We start from the raw sequence: 16,498 nt of genomic DNA, 5'->3' as shown, positions 1-16,498 counted from the left end.
CCCTGGGTGACAGCAAGCTGCTCCCCCACTCCCACACTGGTGAAGCCCCGCGTCTTCCGCCAGATTCTCAGGCACAGCTGGACTCGTGTCCTTGGCTGGGCCTGGCCACCCCACGCACCCGGGAGCAGAACCCACGCGTCAGCCCCCGGCCGTTCTCCGCCACTGCCCGGACGAGGGGCGGCTGCCTGCGGATCTGCAGCTGGCCAGCCTGCGGCTGCCCGGGCCTCCAGGAGCCGTTTCCCAAGGCTGCGTGAGAAACCTTGCTGAGGCTTTTGTGGGGCCCCATGGGGTTCACAGGTTCATCTGCGGGGCTGGTATCCGTGCCACTGGAATATTCTCAACAACGCTGCGATTTCTGTTTCCATGAAGTCAGATTTATACAAATCCTTCAGTGTGGTCTTTTTATTTTCATTTTTGTTTAAAGATCTATTTATTTATTTGAGAGAGTTACAGAGAGAGGGGGAGACAGAAAGAAAGGTCTTCCATCTGCTGGTTCACTCCCCAAATGGCTGCAACAGTCGGAGCTGGGCCAATCTGAAGCCAGGAGCCAGGAGCTTCCTCCAGGTCTCCCACGCGGGTGTGGGGGCCCAAGGACTTGGGCCATCTTCTACTGCTTTCCCAGGCCACAGCAGAGAGCTGGACAGGAAGAGGAGCAGCTGGGACTGAAACTGGTGGAATGAGAAGGCCATGCCAAGATGGCTGTTGGCAACAGAAACTGCCTGGCAACAGGCTGTGATTGGATGGCTTCGGAAACTGCCTGGCAACAGGCTGTGATTGGTTAGGGCATAGATCGCCCCTTGACCGGATTGGCTGCCTTGGCTATATAAGCTGCTGTACCAACTGAAATAAACGAGTCTGCGGGCTGCTCGCCTCTGGCCTGCTTTCACCGACTCCCGGGGTCTGTGTGGTGACTCCGCACCTCTTGCCCCACCACACTCCTCCTCTCAGAACGAATCCACAGCAACATGGAACCAACGCCCGTAGGGGATGCTGGCACTGCAGGCAGAGGCTTAGCCCACTGTGCCACAGTGCCGGCCCTGACTTACTGTTTTCTTGAGACAGGCAGCACACTTCCGGTTGTGTCTGTGCTTGGGTTTTTGGGTGGTGGGAAGTGGGGCTGTGTTTCCAGTTCTTGTGCTGCACAGGAAAAGCCGCTGAGTGCCATGTGTGTTGCAGCCATTTGCTGTCTTTGTCTGCTTCATGGCAACGGATGTTAGCTCACCACTCGGGAGTGGAGAGCCAGGGTCAGGGCCTCGGCAGATCTGGGCTCTGGAGTGGCTCCCTCCTGGCTCTCCATGGTGGTCCCCCTGCCTTGCTCTCTGGGGAGGGGGTGAGGCGGCTCCCTGAGGTCCCATTCATGGGAATTCTGACCTCATGACCTCATCACGCTCAGAGCTTGGCCCCCAAAAGCCGACACATGGCAGAAGAGGTGCAACGCACGGTCCTGGGGGCACAGGCGGGCCAGGGTGGCCTGCTGCCGCCCGTCTGCTCACCCACGTCCCACGGGTCCTAGGGGCACAGGCGGGCCAGGGTGGCCTGCTGCTGCCCGTCTGCTCGCCCACGTCCCACGGGTCCTGGGGGCACAGGTGGGCCAGGGTGGCCTGCTGCCGCCCGTCTGCTCGCCCTCGTCCCACGGTCCTGTGTATTGGGCAACTGGTGAGGGCTCCCGGCTGCACCACTCCGAGCAGCTCCGTACACACGGAAGCCGGGACAGAGCTTCTGGCTTGCTGCGTAGCTGATGGTGCATCTGCACAGAGTGGCTTTTCTCTGTAGTCCCCTCCTTGCACTCCTCTCGGTCCCGTGGTCCTGGCGGGGCTCCCAGGACCGTGGTTCCCTGCTGTGTGTTTATCAGGCAAGTGCTCTGCTCTGGGTCCCCGAGACCTGTTTCCAGCCATGCACATGTGTTTTCAATTCTTCAAAGCCGTTTGCTTGGCCGGCGCTGAGAGCCTTTTCTCCAGGAGGCGATTACTGGAGAAATCTACGCCGATGGCTTCTCAAATGACTCACCTTCGCATCACTGGGTTGAAGGCTGCTCGGATGTGACGTATCATTTTAACCTCTATTTCCTGCTGTGGAACAATATAAAGAGAAAAGTGCATAAAACACGCACGTGCGGCTTGAGGAACTGCTGTGCCCTGGGCTCCAGAGTCGCCCCCACAGGCTGACAGGTAGAACACCCCGCCCACCTCCACCCAGGCCCCGCCCACCTCCACCCAGGCCCCGCCCCTCTCTTCCTTCCAACCCGCACCTTATCGCCGTTACATCTCTTACCCTAAGCCTGCATCCACAGACACTACACTTCCTTTTTTTTTAATGAAGTTTTTTTTTTTTATTTGAAAGGAACAGTTGCTGGGGAGGAGGTCGGGGGGAGGGAGATCTTCCATCTGCTGGTTCATGCTCCAAATGGCTGCAACAGCTGGGGCTGGGTGAGGCCAAAGTCAGGAGGCTGGAATGCCATCCGGGTCTCCCCCGTGGGTGCAGGGGCCCAAGCATCCTCTGCTGCTTTCCAAGGCTCACTAGCAGGGAGCTGGATCGGAAGTGGAGCAGCTGGGACTTGAACCTGCGCCCGTATGGGAAGACGGCACTGCAGGCGGTGGCTTAACCTGCTGTGCCCAGGGCCAGACCCAAACACTGCACTGCGGTCTGCCGATTTTGACCTCTGTATGAAGGGGCTCGGGGTGCCGTCTTCCGGGGCGTGCACCCGCCGAGCCTCTCCTTCTTGGGGTCTGGTTGCCTCCGCCTGTGTAGTAGGGGTAGAGCTTTCTTTTCTTGCTTTTCCAGGAAAAACTTTGAGCTGCAAAGGGTGTCTGCTCTGATTTCTGTGTGAGTCACGGTGAGGTCGCTCTGAGTCACTGGGAACCCAGGGTCACGTTAACCCAGTTTCAGGGCTGAGCGATGACCCCGTGCCATCCTGATGACTCACGGCCTGGGTGTGAGAGCCGGCGCCCTGCAGGTCACCGAGCTTCTAGGAAGCCGGGAGAGGGGCCGCCGTGGGGGCGGGGCTGCCCTGTGGGTTAGAGGAGCCCCTGGGGCTGTCCGTCTCGGGAGCCAGTTGTGGGATTGTGACCAGGGGCCCGGCTCTTTGAGGCTTTGCCCGAGTCTGCCGTTTGCCCTGCAGCCCTGCGAGGCTGTGAGCCCACTCCCCAGCCTCCTGGTGTCGGCAGCGAGGGACCCCGGGGGCAGAAGTGGCTCCGCTTCGGTTGTCTCCTCTGCGGCAGGTGTGACGGGAGCACAGCGCGCGTGCTGATTTCTGCAGGATCGTCTCGGCGAGGCTGGGGTCCCACGGCGAGTGTTTGGGGGTCCGGGCCATTTTGCATTCCTGTCAGCTGCACGCTGGCCTGGGGCGCCGGCACGGCTGCGTCCTCGGTGCTCGGTGCTCGGTGCTGTCGGCGTTTAGTCGCTCATTCTGTTGTATTTGTGTGAGGGGCCTTCAAACGCTTCATGAAAAATGGAACTGAAAGATAAATTTATTTTGGTGCCTGAAATTTTAAAAATGCACAAATACTGGAGGCTTCAGGAAGCTCATGGAGAAACTGCACGTGGACTTACAAATTTTTGGACAACAAAAAAAATTATCTTTCAATTCCATTTTCTATGCACTTTTTACAAGATTTATTTATTTATTTATTTGAGAGGCAGAGTTTCGGGGGGGGGGGAGAGAGCGCGCGCTTCCACCCACTGGTTCACTCCCCGAATGGATGCAGTGGCCAGGGCTGGGCCAGGCAGAAGCCGGGAGCCTGGAGCTTCACGCAGGTCTCAGGGGGTGCAGGGGCCTGAGCACCTGGGCGTCTTCCTCTGCTTTCCCAGGTGCATTAGCGGGGGCTGGGTTGGAAGAGGAGCAGCCGGGGCTGGAACTGGTGCATTTGGGATCCCTGTGTTTCAGGCCATGGCTTGACTCCCCGCTGGCCCCTCCGACGAACTTTCTGAAGCTCCCTGTTCACGTGGCTGTCCTGGGCGCCTCAGCGGAGCAGCGCTGTCCCGGGCTGGTGTCCATGTGGTTTCTCAAGCGCCTGTGGCACTCAGGGCTTCTCCCGGGCTTGGCGGCCGCCGTGCACCGTCCGGCTCAGCGCTGCCCGAGGCTTTGCCCGCTGACCATGGCTGGTTTGTCCCCTCACTCTTGAGTTTTGAGTGTTGTTGTATATATATATATATATATATATATTCTAGCTGTAAATTCTTTGCGGCTGCATGATTTGCAACATTTTCTCTCCTGCTTGTTTATTTATTGCTTAGTTTCTTGTTACTGCGTCTGTGGACTTAGACAGATAAATGGGACAGAAAAGAAATCGCAGAAGAAAGAACACTTGCATGCAAAAATTTTTATGTCAAATTTGATTTGAATTCAATCTACCACCTGTTATCACCAACATGTCCCAAAATAAGGAACGTGTGAACATTGATAAAGTAGAAAAGAAAGCATTCAAAAACAGAAGGACATTTCCAGTAATATATTTAGCTTTACGAGATGTGCTGTGCACACGCCACACACGCACGTGTGCACACGCATGTACACACCTCCAAAGCAGCGCCTCGATGGAGACAGACTACGAATGACGTCAGGCTCAGCCAGGGAGTGTGTCAGCATCCCCTGCTCCGTCCTGGGGCGTCCCTGTGGTGTTGCAGCCCTGGGCCGTGCACTTGGCTCTGCACGGGCACCCGTGTGAGCGTCGTATGCGGCCAGCAGCCCCACCCCTGTCACCTCTGACGTCCCCCTCAGACCACATCACAGGTGGAGCTAACACCTGGGGGGGGGGGCGCTGCTGAAACAGAAACCGGAGCTGGGAGGGGCTGGGCAGACGAAGGCCCCGCCCTTCCTCCCTCTGAGACACTCACCCGAGCAGCCTGGCGAGGCCCTGACACAGCCTGGCCAGAAGCCCTGGGCCGGAGCCACGGGCAGTGTGTGCCCGCCTCCTTGTCCTCCCTCTCCTGGGAACAAAGTGCCTCTCGCTGTCTTCTAAGGAGTTCCGGGTGAGGCCCAGGGTTTGCTTGCCTCGCTTAGCGAGAGGTGTGTGTTACCCAGCATCCTCAGGGACCCCTGCCCCTCCCCCTTCCTGCTCCAGGTCCTTCTCGTGTGGCCCCTGTGCCCGTGGACACCACAGGGCCGCTGCACGCCGGGGAGGAAAGACAGCAGGACAGAGCTGTGCCCGTCACACAGCAGCTGCTGTGCCCGGGGGAGATCAGAAGCGGAACCCGTCCCGTCCCTCGGCCACGATGCAGGAGGAGCGGGTGTGGTCAGGTGCAGGGGTGGGAAGTGCAGGACTTGCAGGGCTCACGGCGTCCAGTGCGCAGCGCAGACCCAGCGCCCGGCCACACCTGCTCCTCCCGGCCCCTGAGCCGCAGTCGGAGATTCTAGAATGGAAGCTTTCTAAAACTGTCGAGTTTTAAAAAAAATTTTAACTTAACATTTAAAGAGTGGAGGACCTCACGGGCACAGCCAGGTCCCTGGGTGCCTGGGAACCCGTGGGGCGATCCGGCCGAGGTCCTCCCGGCTGCCCACAGCTGGGGTGCTGTCCCCTGCGGCAGGAAGGCTGCCTCCCCCTGCCCCGAGCTCGCCACCTGTGCCCCTGCCCACACCCTGACTCACCTGGCCGGCTTCCGGAGGCCTCTGATTCCCACAGTCTCGGGCACAGCTGAGCCCGCAGCCACAGTGAGTCACCCGCACAGGAAACTTCGCCCTGACGCTCGCTCGCGTCTGCCCCAGCAACAGCGCGGCCGCCAGCTGCGGGGGGCTGGGCCTCCTGCGCCCTCCTCACAACACCCTCGAAATCTGGCCGCTTCCTCTTCAAGGGACCTGCGGCGGCCTGAGGAAGCCAAAGCCCCCCTGGACTTCCCAGAAATAAGGCCATGTTCCGTGGAGAAGCTGCGGCCTCGCCATCCGGACCAGCTCCCTTGTCCAACATACCGGGCGGCCCGTCGAGCCGAGTGAAGCCGCGGCCTGTGGCGCCGGCATCGCCCGCCGCGGTGCTGCCGACTCGGCTGCCTGCTCCTGTGCTGGGAAGGCCGGGGACGGAGGCCCAAGTGGGAGACCCAGATGGAGTTCTAGGCGCTGGGCTTTAGCCTGGCCCCGAGCTGGCTGCTGTGGGAGTGCAGGAGTGAACCCACAGAAGGAATTCCCTCCTTCTCTCTCTCTCTCTCTCTCTTGTTCTTGCTCTCTGTCACTCTGCCTTTCAAATAAATAAACAGATCTTTTTAAAAAAATCAAACTAGGGGCTGGCATCGTAGCTCAGTGAGCCAACCCGCTGCCTGCAGCGCCGGGTCCCACATGAGTGTTTGTTCCAGTCCCGGCTGCTCCTCTTCGATCCAGCTCCCTGCTAGCGGCCTGGGGAAGCAGCAGGTGGTGGCTCACGTGCTTGGCCCCTGCACCCACGTGGGAGACTGTCGCTCCCCGTCTTCGTGGAGGAACGACACTAAACCCTGCGCTGTTCTTTCGTCTGCTCGGCCCTCCCCGGGTTTGCTGCTGGTTCTTCCCGGGTTGGCTACTGTCCCTTCCACCTCCGTGGAAGGGCAGTTCCCCCTGGCCACATTCCCCACTTCCGCAGGGGAGCGGCACACCGCCGGCCGGCTCTCTCGGGGGCTGCACAGGTGTTCCTTCAGATAGATGTTCCCCTTAGATGTTCCTGGTGCATGCCGTCTCTCTCCTCCTTTATAGTCCTCCTCCGCCAATCCTAACTCAGCTGCCCACACGCCGAGCACGCCGCTCTCCTCCAATCAGGAGCAAGTCCTACAGTTTATTGGTTGAACTGGAGGCAGCTGGGTAGAAGCTGTTTTCTCCTCTCCCAGTGCCATATTGTAGGAGAGCAGATGCATAGAATAAGTCTTAATTCCAGTAACTCAGTCCAGTCCGGGCTGCTCCCCACAGGAGACCAGGATGGAGCTCCAGGCTCTTGCCTTTGGCTTGGAGGTTTCAGCCTTTTTGGGGAGGGAACCAGCGGATGGAGGCTCTCCCTGTCTCTCCCTGTCTCTCTCTGTCTCTCAGGAACTCTGCCTTTCAAATAGATCAATGATCATTTTGAAGACAGAGAGCTTTTCCTTCATGGTGGCGCTGTAGTGGGCGTGAGCATTCTCTCCTCGGGTTTGTCCATTGCCTTTCACTGTTACTTTCCCCAGGTCGGCCTGTGATGGCGCCCACGCGTGGACAGACCCGGAAGTTGGTCAGCCAGGATCCTGTCCAGCGTTGCGGGAACAACGGTGATCGAAGGCACTGCTGTCTTCCTGCCTCGCTTTTCTTGTATTTAATTGAAAGCCCCAGAACCGTGCAGAAGCACACGGTATTGTCACCGTTTCTCACTCACCTTTGGTTCTCGGCTCCCTGGACTGTTAGAGGGTGCACCCTTGGGGGACAGTGGGGGCAGGGGGGGCGCCCAGCATTCAAAGCCGTTTGATTGACAAGTGCCTTATGGGAATTACTTCTGAGCCCCACAAAGCCTTCTTTGATCCACAGCTTAAAGCCCACGGTCCATCACTGTGTGCCGATTGGGAGAATAGAAATGTGTTTTCCAGACGTGAGTACCGATTTAACGGCAGGGTGTTATGAGGCGCTGTTTTAGGTTTCGGTGTCTTCCGGGGCGGGGATCTGGCTGCCACGAGCATCCTCTTCGGTAGACAAGCGCCGTTCTCTCCGCAGAGCCGTGGCGCTTGGAGCCCGTGGGCTGCTCACTGCCCCAGCACAGCAGCGCACGTGGCGGCTCCCACGACCACGTCAGCTGAAGCCGCGGTTTACTGGCGCGGCTGTCTGTCTTATCTGACTCTCCTGTCAAGAGCACACGCTGAACACGTGCCCTCTTGAGTGGGTCCCGCCGTGTCACAGAGCAGGCACCCATCCCACGTGCGCCTTTGCTGAGACGGCTCAGAGGCCGACGGACTTAGCCGAGAAGGCGAGTTCTGCACGCTCACTTTCCTGTTTCAGATATTTGTGTTTACTTATTTCTTTATCTGAGAGAGAGCGAGTGAGCTTCCGTTTGTAGGTCCACTCCCTTTAGCCCACAGTCGCTGGGGCTGGGCCAGGCAGAGCCAGGAAGCCACGTGGGTGGCAGGAACCCACGTGCGCAGGGAGCTGGGCTGGAAACGGAGGCCCCTGACGCTGTGTGTCCCAAAGCGACCCCTTAGCCTCCTGTGTCCCAACACTTGCCCCGCGGCCACCTTGCACCGACACCTGCCCCACACCACCTTACAGAAGGTGTCCACACAGGTGCCACGACACCGACCTGTGGGGACATCACACGCCAGCAGCCCAGCCCCACTGGGCCCTCGGCCACCCGGGGCCCTCACCCGAAGGTGCTGGGAGCCTGTGTGTGTGTTTCATTCAGGAAAAATCCGTAAGTGGGAGTAGCTTCGGGCAGATTGAGAGCAGCGAGCCACCCAGGGCCCCTCGGTGCATCCTGAATGGTTTCCGTGCTCCCGCCACCGCGGCACGCGTCCTCGGGGGCTGGGACTGAGCCTCAGAGCTCCCACGGTCAGACGGCGCTCCGAATCCATTTCCCGAGGGCTCCTCTTCAATGAAACATGGGAGAAAAAGCCAAGTGGGAAGAAAGGGAGGCGTCCTCTCTCGGAATCACGGGCGGCCTGGGAGGCTGTCAGTCAGCTCGCGTTTGGAGGTTTTCATGTGCAGCTGTGCCGGCAGAGCGCTGCGCCCTCGCTCCCAACCTCAGGAACTGAATCGCGGCGCAAAACCGCTTCGTCATCATCTCTGCCCGGTGGAGGAATCGCCTCGTCATCATCTCTGCCTGGTGCGGGATGCTACGGGGGATGGGCGCAGACCTCCAGTCCAGGGCACTCAGAGCGGGGCTGGAGATGCTGCAGACCTCCGTCCTGGGCAGGTCAGGGTCAGAGCTGGCATAGGGATCAGGGCCACCCTGCTCAGGGGGAAACCTCCAAGAGGTCCCAGCACTGGGGGCCCATGGGCTGCAGGCTTCTGGGAGGCTGTGTCAGGGTGAGGCACTGGCTGGAGAGATCTCAAGGGCCAGGCAGGGCCGTGTGTGCATGGGGCAGCTGGGGCAGGTGGCACAGGGCCCAGGCAGGACGTCACCGTGGCCCTCATGGCTGGGCCCAGCTCAGGGGGGCACCACATCCCGATTTCAGCCAGGGAAGTGGATGGAGGCTAGGAGAAGCCAGGGACTGGTCTGGGCCACTAGCGGCCTCCGGCCTGGATGCAGGGCTGGTCCACTAAGTGGCCCCAGGATGGGACTCAGTGGGTGGGTGGGGGTGCAGAGTGCCTGTCCCCAAGCCATGTCATCACACTTCCACCCTCTGCTGGGCCTCCAGCTCCTCAAACCCTGACCCCCACTCGGGGCTGGCCAGAGAGGGGGCCTCTCCAAGAGCCGTGTAGCCAGTGCGGCCGGCAAGGGATGCACCTGCTGCCCTCTCTGGGCCCAGACCCTGCCACCTTCCTGGTGGCCCCGAGGCCACCCCCCCCCACGGCCAGCAGCCCGATTTCCCGGCGGGCAACAGAAAGTGGGGGAGACCGCTCTGCGGGACCCTGCAGCTGCCTGCACGACACGTCTCCGAGTCCCCAGATCCAGGGCCCAGCTTTGCTGCCAGAGAAGGAGAGCGAGGGAGGGTCCCTCGCCGGCCGGAAGCCTCTGGGCCCATTGGGCCTGCGCCTCGGGCTCGCCCTGGGAGCTGAGCGGCCTCTGACACAAGCCCCAGAATTGCTTCACCCAGCGTGGTGGGGGCACTGCAGGGATGCCGGGGAGGCCTTGTGGACCAGCAAGTGGACGGACTTGGCCTGGGGCAGGATGGCCAGCCCCAGGGCGGCCAGGGAATGGAGCCAGGCTCCTGGCTCCCTCCTCGGCTCCGGCCAGCTGCAGCTCCTCCTGCAGGGCTGACCCTCGGCCACTTGTGTTTCTCTGCTGGCAGCACGGGTGGCAGCCCCCGGGGCTAAGCTGCTGTGAGCCACGCGGCTGGGGGGCCGCTCCCTACCCTGGGGCCTGGGCCACTGGACCTCTGCCAGGCCTCTTGGGGCCTCCGTTGGGGTAGCTGACGGGGCCCAAACGGAAAATTCCGCGAAGTCCCTCGAGCTGGACTCAGAAGTGGGCTTGGCTTGGATGACCCCCTGGGGAGGGGATGACCCCCTGGGGAGGGGAGACCACCTAGTTCTGACAGCTCCAGGGTTAAGGTCTTACAGCTGTGAAAATAGTCGCTGGCGGGGTGTGGAGTCGCGTGCGCGTGCTGTTGTCCCGGGCAGGACGGGGCGTGAGTGTCAGCTCCCTCCCCAGAGAGACACCCAGGGGCTCATGTGACATACCTGCAGGGCAACGGGGGTTCTCTGGAAGACGGCACTGCCACTAAGGGGGGCTTCCTCCCAGAGCTGCCCACACAGCGCCTGAGCCTCTGCACAGACACCCGCGGGGACCTGACACCCACAGGAACCCTTGGGTGGCCGCGTTTTGGAGCGGAGCACCTGGAAGTTTCCACAGTGTGTTCTGAACCACACAGTGTCCTTACAGAGGGGCTCGGGGGCTTCAAGCAGATGTGGGATAACCACAGCCGGCTAGTCCGCTAGATGGCCGCTCAGCTCTTCACTTACCTATTTGGTTAGGTTTTCCGCTGGCTGTTTGGTCCAGCGTTCAGTTGGTTATCCATTTAGATACCTGCTTCGCTATTCAGCTGGGTGTCTGGCTGGCTATTCGTGACTTACTTGGTTAGGTATCCGGATGCTCAGCTGGTCCTCCGGTTCGACGTCCGGGTGGTCATTCCTCAGAGCAGCCCCGCAGGCAGCCTGTGGTGGGCACAGTGGGCTCACACGTGCGTCTCCTGCTGCACACCCTGGGTCACACAGGAGGAGCCGGCTCGGAGGTTTGCAGCTGCCCAAGTCGAGTCACTTCTTCACGTCGCCCGTCTCAAGCACAGGCACGGGGCAGTGAGGCAGCCGCTCAGAGGTGGGAGGGTTAGGATGAGGGCTGACGGCTCCGAACACGTCTCCAGGCCAGCGAGAACACTCTGCTGACGGTCCCCAGTGTGCTGTCGCCCACAGGGACGCCCTCTGCTGATGGCCCCAGGGCGCTGTTGTCTGAGCGGGCGCCTTCTGCTGATGGCCCCAGGGCGCTGTTGTCGGAGGGGACGCCCTCTGCTGACTGTCATCCAAGGGTACACCCTCTGCTGACGGTCCCCAGGTCCCCAGGGCGCTGTCCTCCGAGGGGATGCCCTCTGCTGACGGCCCCCAGCACGCTGTCATCCGAGGGGACGCAGTCTCGCTGAGGGGCTGGATAAAGGGGAAGTTATCAGGGCACCGAATCCACCACCGAGACCTCCCAGCCCCGACCCGCATCATCCGGGCCTCTGCGTCTTTTAGGGTGAGTCGCTGTGTGCACGCAAGCCTCAGCAGCCCCTCTGCGGCCTGGGGACAGCGCTGGGAGCACCAGCCCTGGCGTGGGGCCATCCCCAGGGCGCGGACTCAGGCCGCACTGGCTCTGTTCCTGTTGTCGCTCATTGTTTACGTCCGGTCGGAGACTGTGAGTGACCGGGAGGGGGTGAGAGGCGGGGCGTGGAGGGCAGAGGGCGGCACAGCTGCCTGCATGGGGCTGATGGGCAGACAGCCCTGGTCGCGCCAAGCCTTGGCGCTTTCTCAAAAGATTTATTTATTTATTGGAAAGGCAGAGAGAGAGAGAGTCTTCCATCTGCTGGTTCACCCCCCAGGTGGCTGCAATGATCAGAGCTGGGCCAGTCCAAAGCCAGGAGCCTGGAGCTCCATCTAAGTCTCCCACGTGAGTGCAGGGGTCCAAGCACTCGGGCCAGAGCAACCGGGGCTTGAACCGGTGCCTGTACGGGATGCAGGCACTGCAGGTGGCTAAACCCACCACGCTGGCTCCAAGCACCTTGGCACTTTACCCTGAGCTTGTGGGGAGCTGGTGGGTGTCTATCAGCTCTTGGGAACCCTGGACTCCAGCCTGTTCTAGCTCTTTGGTGTGAACACTGCCCTGTGGCCCACACCCAGCCACTGCGGCACTGTCCCTGACAGTACAGCAGGAAGACGCCGTGGGCTCTGGGAGCCCAGGAAGACTGGACACCCCTGGAGAGGCATGGGTCCTGAGGGGGACTTGGGGGGCCCAGCCCCCTGGTCCTGAGGGGACTTAGGGGGCCCAGCCCGCTGAGCCTTCAGGTCTGTCATCTAGAATCTCTCTGCCCCACAGATGAGGGCTCCCAGGAGCAGGAAGCAGCAGGCTCCATGACACCGTGGCAAGCGCCACCTGATGCCCAGGAACCAAGGGGTGCAGCCCTGGCACCGGGCCTGGAGGCGGCTGCACAGACCCTTTGTTGACTCTGGGTGTGCGGGGAAGGGTCTGGGGGCCCCACCGGTGCTGGGTGGTGTGGGCAGCCGAGGGCTCTGCCTTTGCCTTCCTCCCCGGCCGCGGCTGCACCGAGCACAGCTCCCTCAGCCCCCCGTGGAAGCCCGCATCGGACACACATACATCCTCAGGCCCTCGGGCTTCTCTCCTCAGCTCAGCTTCTCCTTTCCAGCCAGAGCCTCCGTCTCCAGCTGCCACCCTGCCCTCAGAGTATCGTCATAGATACACAACGTCCTTGTGGCCGGGAACAAGGCCTCTGTGGGGAACCATCACTGGGCACGGTCAGATCACCCAAATGCATTCCTACACACACGCGCACACACGCACACATACACACACACGCACACACACACGCACACGCGCACACACGCACATGTGCACACACGTACACGCACGAACAGCCAGAGTCGTTTACAAGCTCTCTACAAAACCCGGGCTCCAGGCACCGCCCTGAACACAGCGGGGCTGTCTCGCTGCCTCTCGCCTGGCCATCAGCCTGTGGCTCGCTCTCGTGGCCCCAGCGCCCCAGCCCCTCCTCCTTATTTTCACAGCCGTGGGCCCAGGTGCGTGGAGGAGGCTTTCCCCGGGTGCCGAGGGCTGCCCTGGGCGTTTAGGCGTCATCGATCGTGGCAGGTAACAGGCAAGAGACGCTCTTGGGTCAGGAGGTGGAGCAAAGCGAGGTCGAGGCACAGCTGGCGACTCTGGAAGCACAGAAGGCCCGAGGTCGGGCTGCGCCCGCTGCTCCGACCCCCGTCTGTCACACGGAGTGGGTGGCAGCCACCGCCTGTCTCGTCCCTGGACTAACACACAGCTCCCCGGGAGGCGGCGCAGCCCTGCACTTCTCCCACAAGCCGGGGTCTTCTGGGCTCTGTCAGGGCCGCCCCGCCCCGGCTGAGCGGCAGAGACCCAGGCGCGGGGTGCATTTTCCAGATCCTGTCTCTGGATCATTTTAGATCCCGCTCTCTAGAGCAGGAGCCCCGTTTTCTCCCTGGGGGAGCGCTTGGTTTCCCTGAAGGGTCCTGGGGGTTTGCAGCAGGCCTGGCCTGGTGGAATGCAGTCCGGGTTCCCGGTTACCATGATGGCTCCTATCCGGGCTTCACCGAGCGGCCGCGTGTCGGCAGCTGGTTCTGTTCCTCCAGCCCGCCACGGCTGGCGCTTTCACAGTGTTTTCCAGAGGGAAATTTGGTGGGTGTGGGGAGGGACGTGCTCTTCCCGGCTGACCTCAAAGAGTCTGCTGGGTTGCGTGGGGCCTGCCCTGTGGAACACGCAGCAGGCACCCAGGCCCGGCCCGGCCCGGCCCGGCGCCCGGTGCTGGACGCCGCCTGATCCCTTCCAGCCGAGAGTGCTCGGCACCAGAGACACTTGGATTCCGTAGCAATTAGTTTGCGCTGCTACAGAAATCTCGGCTCCAAGTTCTCCATAGAGAAGAACGAGCCGGAGGGTGACTGAACCGCAGATTAATGGGCTCATGCCAGCAATTCTCTGCACCGCGGTGCTGGTTTTGAACCCTCATTATTTGTAATATTCTCTGAAAAGCCAGCAAATAATTGTTTTCCCCTACTGATTTCGTTCTCCTAGCAAATATTGGTCCCCTCCCGCTCTCCCCGCCTTGCGGCTCGGGGCTGAATGGAGCTGAAATTAGTGGGGCCGCTTTTGTTTAATACAATGAGCAAACTTGTGCTTGAGGATCCCGTCCTGCCCCACATCTGTGCGGGGCCCAGATGGCAGCCGGCGCCGGAGACGGGGCCTGTGCGTGGGGCTGCCGCCGAGCCAGCACCGCGTCCTACGAGGTCCCCTTTTTTTATTTTTATTTTTATTTTTTTTTTCAGACCACACTAGGATTGTGGGACTTCCCCAGGAAGACGCCGAGGAGAGCTCCTTCCGTGCCCGCGGCCTGCACGACGCGTGGCCCCTGCGGTGACCGGGAGCTGTGGACCGTGCCTTGCTGCCGTCCCTTCTGATGGGAGGGGGGCATGGAGCTCTGTAAAAGGGGCTGGGGAACCCCCCCCGCGGCCTCCTTCACTCAAGCCCGACCACAGTCTTCGTCCCCGCAGCCCGCAGCCCCGGCCCCTTTGCTGGGCGGATGCTCAGCTACGCTGGCGATGAGCAGGGGGCCCCGGGCCCCGGCCACACCGCAGAGCTCCGGCCCGTCTGTTCCAGGCCCTGGGTGGAGTTCTGTGGTTAACGTGTGAGGGGGGTGAAGCTGCCTTCCGCCCGTCCCCCGGTGCTTCGAACTCCAGCCCGGGAACCTCCCGCGGGCCGCCTTCTGCTCCGGCTCTGACGGTGGGCGGGAGACGCGGGAGTCCGGCAAGGCCCGACCACGGGAGTGGCCACTGCAGCCATGTGGGGCGTGGACCAGCAGATGGAAGACCTCCCTCTCCCTCTCTCTTTCTCTCTCTCTCTCTCTCTCTCTCTGTGTGTCTAACTCTGCCTCTCAAATAAAGAAATAAATAGTCTAAAAAATATCGAGGCTTGGCCTTACAAGAAGAAATATGTAAATCAGCTGGGAGAATTAGAAGCAGGACTTTCCCCGGTGGGCAGCGTCCCCCGTGGGACGTGAAGGCGCCGCCACTTTTCCCGAGCTCAACCCCTCCAGGACTGAGCTTGCTCTCCCCCCCGGCTCCAGCCCCGGCTCATCGGCTGTTGGACGGCTCCCCCGGGGTCAGGCAGTTGCCCAACGGGTGTTTCCTGGAAACTGGTCATTTTCCTAGTGTTTTTGTCCCTGCCTCCGGGGAACGGAGCTCTGTTAGTGCGGCTGCCTGAGATTTCTCTCTAGGAACCCCTGGGGCGTTCTGAATCTGAAGATGGTGACTTAAACCATAGAGAGTCACTCCTGGCCTTTGTCGCTGTGGTGCCTATGCTTCTCTCTCTCTCTCTCTCTCTCTCTCTCTCTCAAGGGTCTTAGAATTTCTCTCTCCATTCCTCATGTACCTCTCCATTACATTTTTTAAAAATATTTATTTTATTTATTTGAAGAACAGAGTTACAGAAAGATAGAGCCAGAGAGAGAGAGAGAGAGAGAGAGAGAGAGAGAGAGAGAGGTCTTCCATCCCCTGGTTCACTCCCCAGATGGCAGCAACAGCTGGAGCTGCACTGATCTGAAGCCAGGAGCCAGGAGCTTCTTCCGGGTCTCCCACGTGGGTGCAAGGGCCCAAGGACTTGGGCTGTCTTCTACTGCTTTCCCAGGCCATAGCAGAGAGCTGGATGGGAAGTGGAGCAGCCGGGATTTGAACTGGCGTCTGTATGGGATGCTGGCACCGCAGGCTGGGGCTCTAACCTGCTGCACCACAGCGCTGGCCCTGTCCATCGCATTTCTTATTTCCCTGTTTCTCTGTGGTACATTCTGGATAATTTCTTCTAAATTTTCTTCCTATGCATTAATTCTCCTCTCACCTGTATCTAATATCCTGTTAGCTTTGTCCCTGGCAGTTGTAATGGTTTGATTATTGCATATTTAATTTCTTTGAGCTCTGATTCTTTTTCACATCCCGCAATGTCCTGTGAGGTTTTCCAAGCCCGTCTCTCCTGGTGTACACAGCATGTGGACTTGTTTCTACACCTGTGACTGGAAGTGCACTCCTGGAGGCTTCCAGCCTGATTTTGCTGATTGTTTCTGCCACCTCCCTCGGCTTTGCTCATTTTGTCGTGTGCTTGGTGAGTTTTACTGGAGACACACTGGACAGAAAATAAAGGAACAGGGATTGGCTGACTCACTCTGGGGCAGGCAGCAGGGGAGAGCGATGGGGCAGCAGAGGCTTCCGTGGAAGTGGTCAGCGGATGCACGGTTACCACGGCAACAGAGGGCCTGGCCCAGGGAGCGCACCGGGCACGCCCACTGGTCCCAGCTGCATCTCACGCCAGCAGCCAGAATGAGCTGCATTTGCATATGGGGTCTTCAAAGAGGTGAGGTCTCTGAGAGGCGTCCTGATCCACCATGACCGTGACCGTGAGAAAAGGGGAAACTTGGACCTGCAGAGCCGGGGCACAGGGAGAGGCCTCGGAGGGGCCTGCTGCCCACAGAGCAGTGGTAAACCCGGGTCCTGCGTGGGTGCCAGGGATGTGGCAGCCCCAGCACACAAGCCCCAGGGTCTCCGCAATCCCAAGTCCCGGCCGCCGAGCAGGGCTCTTAACAGGGGCACACAGGGATGAGCGCAGTCTCCAGAAGACAGCCTCACTCCAGGAAGCCCACTCCCCACCGAGCTCACGGCGTGGAA

The 16,498-nt window shown here is 60.5% G+C and overlaps 1 long non-coding RNA gene across 2 annotated transcripts; it reads left to right on the top strand.

Annotated features, from left to right (window-relative positions):
- Positions 1 to 2,074: 2,074 nt before the first annotated feature.
- On the top strand, positions 2,075 to 15,990 carry LOC138849139 (uncharacterized). Of its 2 annotated transcripts, XR_011387540.1 has the most exons (4): positions 2,075 to 2,168; positions 7,108 to 7,268; positions 7,442 to 7,502; positions 14,114 to 15,990. It is a non-coding gene; the product is annotated as an uncharacterized lncRNA (long non-coding RNA). The 2 variants fall into 2 exon arrangements; XR_011387539.1 differs by lacking the exon at positions 7,442 to 7,502.
- The last annotated feature ends 508 nt before the right edge of the window (positions 15,991 to 16,498 follow it).

The sequence above is a fragment of the Oryctolagus cuniculus genome, chromosome 3, assembly GCF_964237555.1.
Source record: "Oryctolagus cuniculus chromosome 3, mOryCun1.1, whole genome shotgun sequence".
Taxonomy (NCBI): domain Eukaryota; kingdom Metazoa; phylum Chordata; class Mammalia; order Lagomorpha; family Leporidae; genus Oryctolagus; species Oryctolagus cuniculus.
The sequence above is the reverse complement of the archived record's forward strand: the minus strand, read 5'-3'. Positions and strand labels throughout refer to the sequence as shown.